This window comes from Pongo pygmaeus, chromosome 10 (genome assembly GCF_028885625.2).
Source record: "Pongo pygmaeus isolate AG05252 chromosome 10, NHGRI_mPonPyg2-v2.0_pri, whole genome shotgun sequence".
Taxonomy (NCBI): domain Eukaryota; kingdom Metazoa; phylum Chordata; class Mammalia; order Primates; family Hominidae; genus Pongo; species Pongo pygmaeus.
The window spans coordinates 100,054,286-100,063,527 of NC_072383.2; the positions used below are offsets into that span (position 1 = coordinate 100,054,286).

Consider the following 9,242-nt stretch of genomic DNA (forward strand, 5'->3'; position numbering starts at 1 on the left):
CTGGGTATATACCCAAAGGATTATAAATCATACTGCTATAAAGACACATGCACACGTATGTTTATTGCAGCACTATTCACAATAGCAAAGATTTGGAACCAACCCAAATGTCCATCAGTGATAGACTGGATTAAGAAAATGTGGCACATCTACAGCATGGAATACTATGCAGCCATAAAAATGGATGAGTTTATGTCCTTTTTAGGGACATGGATGAAGCTGGAAACCATCATTCTGAGCAAACTATCGCAAGGACAGAAAACCAAACACCATATGTTCTTACTTATAGGTGGGAATTGAACAATGAGAACACTTGAACTCAGGGTGGAGAACATCACACACCGGGGCCTGTTGTGGGGTGGGGGGAGCGGGGAGGGATAGCATTAGGAGATATACCTGATGTAAATGACGAGTTAATGGGTGCAGCACACCAACATGGCACATATATACATGTGTAACAAACACTGCACGTTGTGCACATGTACCCTAGAACTTAAAGTATAACAAAAAATAAATAAATAAAAAATGATATGAATGTTTCTATGGCAGTGCTATAGAAAACCCACATGGCTGAAAACTAGGCAGTAGTTAAGCAAACCACAAGGTACTAAGTCATAGAGCAATAGAATAGTAGAGGCCAGAAGTACGGTATCTGTTGGGTATGTGTTTGAGGTCTGGCTCTACTAGTTGCTGGCTCTGTGACCATAGGCACATTGCTTATCTTTGAGCTTTGATGTCTTCATCTAGAAATGGCAATAGCAATAGTGTCTAGCTCATAGATTTGCTCTGAGGATTAAATGAGATATCATATCATTATGATAACTACTACCACTTTATAACTTATGAAATGAATGAGTGAATGAATATGTGAATGGAGAACTCTGTAAGTTACTGTTACTTGAAAAGGCAGATTAGGACATGTTGCTCGATCTTAATTTTATAAAAATTACTTACAGAATGGTTAAAATCAAAAGGTCTTAAAATTTTGTAAATGCCAGTAGTTGGAATTTAACATTGAATTATTTCTCTTTAATTTTATTGATACCTTATTTTATTTATTTATTCTTTTAATTTAATTTTATTTTAAGTTCCAGGATACGTGTGCAGGACATGCAGGTTTGTTACATAGGTAAACATGTGTCATGGTGGTTTGCTGCATCTATCAACCCATCACCTAGGTATTCAGCCCTGCATGCACTAGCGATTTATTCTGATGCTCTCCCCACCTCCACTCCACCATCCCTACAGGCCCTGGTGTGTGTTATTCGCCTCCCTGTGTCCATGTGTTCTCACTGTTCAGCTCCCACTTATGAGTGAGAACATGTGGTGTTTCGTTTTCTGTTTCTGTGTTAGTTTGCTGAGGACGATGGCTTCCAGCTTCATCCATGTCCCTGCAAAGGACATGATCTCATTCCTTTTCATGGCTGCGTAGTATTCCATGGTGTATATGTACCATATATCCTTCCTTTTCTTTTCTTTTTTCTTTTCCTTTCCTTTCTTTTCTTTTCTTTTTTTCTCCTTCCTTCCTTTCTTTCTCTCTCTCTCTCTCTCTCTTTCTTTCTTTCTTGAGATGGAGTTTCAATCTTGTTGCCCAGGCTGGTGTGCAATGGCATGATCTCAGCTCACTGCAACCTCTACCTCCCAGGTTCAAGTGATTCTCCTGCCTCAGCCTCCCAAGTAGCCGGGATTACAGGCACCAGCCACCATACCTGGCTAATTTTTTTTTTTTTTTTGTATTTTTAGTAGAGAGGGGGTTTCACCATGTTGGCCAGGCTGGTCTCGAACTCCTGACCTCAGGTGATCCACCTGCCTCTGCCTCCCAAAATGTTAGGACTATAGGCGTGAGTCACCATGCCCGGCCCATTTTCTTCATGCAGTCTATCATTGATGGGCATTTGGGTTGATTCCATGTCTTTGCTATTGTGAATAGTGTTGCAATAAACATATGTGTGCATGTATCTTTAAAATAGAATGATTTATATTTCTTTGGGTACATACTCAGTAATGGGATTACTGGGTCAAATGACATTTCTGGTTCCAGATCCTTGAGAAATCACCAACTGTCTTCCACAGTGGTTGAACTAATTTACATTCCCACCAACAGTGTAACAGCATTCCTGTTTCCTCAAAGCCTCACCAGTATCTGTTGTTTCTTGACTTTTTAATAATTGCCATTTTGACTAGAGTGAGATGGTATCTCATTGTGATTTTGATTTGCATTTCTCTAATGATTAGTGATGTTGAGCTTTTTTTCATGTATTTGTTGGCCACATAAATGTCTTATTTTGAGAAGTGTCTGTCCCTGTCCTTTGCCCACTTTTTGATGGGTTGTTTGTTTTTCCTTGTAAATTTCTTTAAGTTCCTTGTTAATTCTGAATATTAGACCTTTGTCAGACAGGTAGATTGCAAAATTTTTCTCCCATTCTGTAGGTTGCCTGTTCACTCTGGTGGTAGTTTCTTTTGCTGTGCAGAAACTCTTTTTTTTTATTTTAAAATTTTTATTTAAACAAGACAGGGTCTCGTTATGTTGACCAGGCTGGTCTTGAACTTCTGGTCTCAAAAAATCCTCTCACCTCTGCCTTCCAGAGGGTTGGGATTACAGGTGAGAGCCAGTGCACCCACCTGATACTTTACTTTAAAGGTGGTTAATTATTTAATTACATAATAGCTTAAGCAACTATATCATATTGAAAGCAAATCCAAGAAACAAAAATGTTTAGCCTACTCTTTGACAATAAAAAGTAATCATTTGTGGTAGGCTTTATACAAGTGTTTATTATGTCTCCCCCACATTCCCTACACACACACACACACACACACACACACACACACACACACACACACCCTCCTCCCAGAATAGTACCACATTCCCCAGGCTGCTCATCAAGCTTGTGGCTGGCAGTTGCAGTCTTACCAAAATACAGTCATCTAGGATGTCTTGCCAGAAAGACCAAGGCCAGGGCTAGCTGAGGCAGTTGGAGCAGATTCACTCAAGTCAGAGATCCAAGAGCAGGGAACACACAAACACTGTGTACCTATGCAGGAAAACTATATCCGCCTGGTGACAAACAAACAAAAACCCTAGAAGCCCCTGGTCCTTAGTAGAGCAGATGAGTCCCCTCAGAAATGGCTCAGCTTCTTTGTTAGTCACCCAGGCCCCTACCCTTTGCTCTGGCCAAACCAGCCCTCTCACCAGTCCCTGCACACACCATGACGTACACACCTGCTTGCCTTTGCCCTGGCTGCTTTCTGTCCTCCACATCCCTCCAGCCTCACCTGAAAAACTTGCTTGATCATTCTTTTCTCTCCTTCCCACAGAATGTGGAATCACTGTCCACTCTGCATGGGTACATTCTTCCTCCAGAGCACGTACCACCCTGTACTGGAACTATTGGGTTTTCTATGATGACCCTAACTAGACTATCACCCCTATTCATTTTTGCTTTTCTTTCACCCAGCACAATCATGGATGAATAGAAGGCATCCAAAACCTATTTGCTGGCAAGAACTGCAAAACACATGGAGAATGAAAACACAGGGGAAAAAAATCACTTAGTGACGTCCAAGGATAATTGAATCCAGTATCTCAGTAGTGCACAACCAATTATAACACAGAATTAAGTATAAACCTAGGTCATGCTCAGTTGTCACCCAGAGGGTTCTAGTTACAAGAAACATAAAAATAACTATGATAATAATTTCACCTAATTTAATCTCTGCTTTCCATGGGCTCATAGTAATATACACTACTTTGATATTTTCTTTTTTTCTTCCCTTTTTATGCTTTCCTTTTTCTCCATGTTATTCTTAAATGAATTGACTGCATATTTAACTATACATTTTTATTAAGCCCCTATTGTTTGATTAGCCCTGTTAATTACAGAAATTACATTGTAATTATAATAACTCTGCTGGTAAGTGATGGAGCCAAGATTCTAAATCTGAGCATTATAGAAATTGCATTGTAATTTGTAATTTCTTTCTTTCTTTTTTTTTTGAGATGGAGTCTCACTCTGCCCCCCAGGCTGGAGTGCAGTGGCACAATCTCGGCTCACTGCAACTTCCGCCTCCTGGGTTCAAGCAGTTCTCCTCCTCAGCCTCCTGAGTAGCTGGGATTACAGGCACCCGCCATCACGCCCGGCTAATTTTTAGCCAGGCTGCTCTTGAACTACTGATCTCAGATGATCTGCCCACCTCAGCCTCCCAAAGTGCTGAGATTACAGGCATGAGCCATCATGCCCGGCCGACATTGCAATTTCTGTAATGCTCAGATTTAGAATCTTGGCTCCATCACTTAACAGCTGAACCGACTTTCAGGAAAATGCTTGACCTCTCTGGCCTACAGTTTCCTCATCTATAAAATGAGCATGCATTTAATAATACCTTCATCAGGAGTTTATTGTGAGGATTAACTAAAGCTGTTGATCATTGCCATCAGCATGAAAACATTCTCTAGAATCTTCCATGTAAAAGCAAAACAAAGCCTATCTTGAGGATCGTCTTTGAGCTGCCTCTCCTTCACACATGACAGTGTCTTGAGTCATTGGAAACTGATGCTTCCACTTCCTCACCTCCGTCTCTCCTCAAGTCACTTCAATTTGGTTTCCTTTCCTCCTATCCACTGGGACTCACCAAAGTCACTGGTGACTTCCATCATGCCAAATTCCGCAGTCATTTCTCTAGTGTTATTTTTATCCCTCAACAGCATTTGGCACCTTTGGCCTTCTTTCTTTTAAAACCTTTCTTCTCTCCAGCTTCCCTGCTATCATACTCTACTTGTTTTCTTTTTAGTTCGCAAACCTCTACTCCTCAGTCCCCTTTTACTATCTCTGGTCTGCCTGTAAATTTGGAGTCTCAGAGTTTGTTCCTGGACCCACTGTCTTCTGTAGCAGCAGAATTTTAGGATATCTCATCTGGACCTGTGGTTCAATTGATATGCCAATGACTCTCAAATCAATACCTCCAGCCCTGAACTCTTCCCTGAATGAACTCTAGATTCAAACAGCCAACTGCCTACTCAATCTCTCCACATGGATGTCTGTACCAGGCATCTCAAACAGCATGGCCAAAACAGAACTTTTTACATTTTTTCCCCAAATCTGCTCACTCTTCTGTCTCCCCCATCTCAACAAATGGCAATATCACACATCCAGAGACTCATGCTAAAAATTTATGAGGTCCTTGATTTCTTCTTTTCCCCCACCTCCCTACATTAATTCATCAGCAAACCCTGTAAACTCTAATCTCCAAAGCATATCCTAAATCTTACACATCTCTCCATCCCCTTGCCACCAGTATCATCCAAGCTAGCTAGACAGACATAAAACCGTGTTAGCTGATCTCCCTGATTCTGCTGCCACCTGCGCCATAAATCCAATCTCATCACAGCAACAGCAACCAGAAAGTCTTTCTTTTTTTTTGAGACGGAGTTTTGCTCTTGATGCCCAGGTTGGAGTGCAATGGTGCGATCTCGGCTCACTGCAACCTTCACCTCCCGGGTTCAAGTGATTCTTCCACCTCAGCCTCTTTGTTAGTTAGGATTACAGGCACATTATCTGGGATGTTTGTTACGGCCTTGTTTGTTAGCTGGGATTACAGGCATGCACCACCACGTCTGGCTAATTTTTGTATTTTTAGTAGAGATGGGGTTTCTCCATGTTGGTGAGGCTGATCTTGAACTCCCAGCCTCAGGTGATCCACCTACCTCGGCCTCCCAAAGTGCTGGTATTACAGGCGTGAGCCACCACGCCCAAACCAAGTCTTATTTATTTACTTATTTTTTTAAAAGTCTTGCTCTTGCCTAGGCTGGAGTGCAGTGGCATAATCATGGCTTACTGCAGCCTCAACCTCCCAGGCTCAAGCAATCTTTCCACCTCAGCCTCCCCAGTAGCTGGGGCCACAGGTGTGTGCCACCACGGCTGGCTAATTTTTGTATTTTTTTTTTGTAGAGATGGGGTTTCACCATGTTGCCCAGGCTGGTCTCAAACTCTTGAGCTCAAGCAATGTTCCTACCTTGGCCTCCCAAAGTGCTGGAATTACAGACCTGAACTACTGCGCCTGGCCCAGAAACTCTTAAAAAAAAAAATAAATCATTCCATTTGTCTCAGTTTGTGCTGTTATGACAAATTTCCATAAACTGGTGGCTTACAAACAACATAAATTTATTTCTTACAGTTTTGAAGGCTGAGAAGTTCAAGATCAAGGTGCTTGGCCAATCCAGTATTTGGTGAGGATCCACTTCCTGGTTTTACAGACGGCCATCTTCTTGAATCTTCACATGCTGGCGTGCAGAAGGACAGCAAGTTTCTTGTCTCTTGTCATAAGGGCACTAATCCCATTCATAAGGCTCTACCCTCACGACCTAATCACCCCTGAAAGACCCACCTCCTAACACCATCACATTGGAGGGTAGGATTTCAACATATGAATTTTGGGGAGACATACACATTCGGTTCATAACACTACTCCTCTACTTAAAACCTTCCAACGGAAGGTTTCATTGACTTTTCTCTACACTTAGAATAGACTCTGAAATCTTTCCTGAACTTCAGAGTGCTGCAGGATCTAACCTCTGCCCATCGCTCCAACCTCATTTTGTAACTCCCTGCCTTCCCCTAAACTCCACTCACACCGACTTCCTCCAATAACTCAAAGTTATTCTCATTTAGGGACTTCACCTTGTCTGTTCCCTCTGCCTCTTCCAGAAACAATCTTCTCCTTGATCTTTGCCTAGGGATATGAAGTGTGGACAAAGATGTAACAGTAATAAATCTAGAAGGGGGAAGTTCCATACATACCCATTTCTGCAGAGTTGCATTTAAAGAAGCTAAAGTTGTCCTGGCGCGGTGGCTCACGCCTGTAGTTCCAGCACTTTGGGAGGCTGAGGCGGACAGATCATTTGAGACCAGGAGTTTGAGACTAGCCTGGCCAACATGGCGAAAACGCATCTCTACTGAAAATACTACAAGTAGCCGGGTGTGATGGCGCACACCTGCAGTCCCAGCTGCTTGGTAGGCTGGGGCAAGAATCGCTTGAACCTGGGAGGCGGAGGCTGCAGGGAGCTGAGATTGCACCACTACACACCAGCCTGGGTGACAGAGTGAGACTCTGTCTCAAAAACAAAACAAAACAAAAAAACAAGAAGCAAAAGTCAACAGAAAAAAAATTATAAAAGGCTTCCACTTTTGCTTGCATCTCTCAAGGAAATTTCAAAAAAACCCAAATGCATATTTCACTGCAGCGCTTATTAAAATCCTCTCTCCTGTCTAATCTACCTCCTTTGCACTCTGCAGTTGCAAACCTTTCTCCAGCATCTCCAAACCTCCAACATCCATTCCCAGAATGTTTTCCTCTCACTCTAACTCCTACTACCTCCATCCCCAACTTTTTCTTTAGGCTCACCTAGCTTTCCTTCCATAAGCAAGAATCCTTCCTCTTTAGGGGTTTGGGTGCAGGGAGAATGCCCTTTGACAGGCCAGAGAGGAAAGGAAAGCTTTCTTTTCTTTTACGTGGCTTTTTCTTGAGTCCCATAACAAGGATGTTTGGCAACCTATAGGAAAGAATGTGTCATAGTCAAATTAAGGGGAGACAACCAAATTAGGAGTGGAAAGACACATGAAAGGAATAGCAGCAGGTGGGTTTGCCAGGGTAGAGGGGAGGAAGGGATGACTCAACAACCTGATTGTAACTTAAAATACCACCTCTACTCTGTTGATATGTCTGTTGGATGTTACGCATGTGGTAGAATTTTCACAGTTGCAAAATTAATTCTATCTGTGAATATAAGGTGATTTGACATCTTTGGAGCAGATGTTATTGCTTAAATTTTTAAGGGTCACATGTGAAAGTGAGTTACTGAATAATCAAATTGAGAAGAAACACATTCCCAGATTTTGCTCGAAATGCACGAACAAGTTTATTGTTGTAAGGGGCAGAGAAGATGAAAGACCAGGGTGTTAGTGAACTTATTTTCTCTGAGGTTTAGAATATAGGTTTGCAGCCTGACAATCTGGAGTCAAATCTCACCTCCACCTTACTTCCCAGCTCTGTGACCTTGGGCAAACTACTTAAACGTTTATTCCTGAATTTCCTCATCCATAAAATGAGGACATTAATACCTACCACATAGGACTGCTGTACTTGATAAATTATTGTACCAGTGACATTATCACATTCGCCTTGAGATGGAGAGTTAAGAATGGTTTCCTTCTTCTATCAAACCTTTGATGATATAGAGCTTGAGCATTCTAACTAAATCTAAATGGGGTGAGAAAAAAAAAAAACAAAGGGGCTGGGAGAAATTTTCATTTGACTGAGTTGTTACTAGCTGGGATAATAGAATCATAATATATGACGAGCAAAGACAGCGCTGCAGATTTTTGGCCAGGTATTCACTGAAACCATTAGCACTTCATATGTCAGAAGTTAAAACCTAACCCCATGAGTGAGGCAGTTTGAGCCTATATTTATAACTGCTCTGGAAGTCTGGTGCTGAGATGAAAGATCCTTATTCATTTGGGATCTTAATCGAGTTCACGCAAATGGAAGGAAAGGGAGGAAGACTCCAGTTAACTGGTGCTAATCTAAGACAGGACTTGGGATCGATGTCTTAACTTGCCACAGAGATATTTTCCAGTAATGTTGAACTTGGAGGGATGTAAATATTGTCCAACAAAGTATAGTGTGGCTTGTTTATTATTTTTTAAGGAGTGGTTTTCTCTTTATTATTATTTTAAATTTATTCTCCTGTCTCTGTCATAGGAAAGCCTTGAAGGCTTGACTTATTCCTGAATTGCTTATCTGCAAGGAAAGCTGGCTTTGGGCATGTGTTCTTGGTAATGCTAGTTTTCCTTTTGCTCTGAGGACAAAGTTGGCTAAAACCAAGTGTAACTGAAGTTATTAAGATTTTCTTACTGTACCTGTCACCAGCTAACTCAGACGCCCACTCTGAGCATGTCACCAGTCCTGTCTAATGTCTCCTTAGGCAGACCATTATAAATGCCACAGAAAAACAGGGCTAAACATGAGTTTTGGAACAAAGAGGCTCTTTAAGAGGAAAGCAAAGCAGGAGAATGGAGAGACCCCCCATTCACTTGCCTTTTGGTTGGGGTTTTGCAGTTGCATCAGACTCTGGGCACTTAAAACACTTCACTGTCATCTGCAATAGGATAAGGCAAGGAGAGGTTCTTTGTTCAGGGTTCAAGTGCTCTCTCGTGACCATCTCAAAATAACTCTGAAGTGTA

General features: G+C 41.8%; 1 long non-coding RNA gene across 1 annotated transcript in view; it reads right to left on the reverse strand.

Moving 5' to 3' along the window:
- LOC129010154 (uncharacterized) overlaps positions 1-7,463 on the reverse strand; it is a 31,434-nt gene extending 23,971 nt beyond the window's left edge. Inside the window, exons 1-2 of the long non-coding RNA XR_008492934.2 lie at positions 6,798-7,463; positions 6,173-6,280 (exon numbers count right to left, since the gene is read on the reverse strand). This is a non-coding gene — a long non-coding RNA (uncharacterized LOC129010154). The remainder of the gene's footprint in view (positions 1-6,172; positions 6,281-6,797) is intronic.
- Between the last annotated feature and the right edge of the window lie 1,779 nt (positions 7,464-9,242).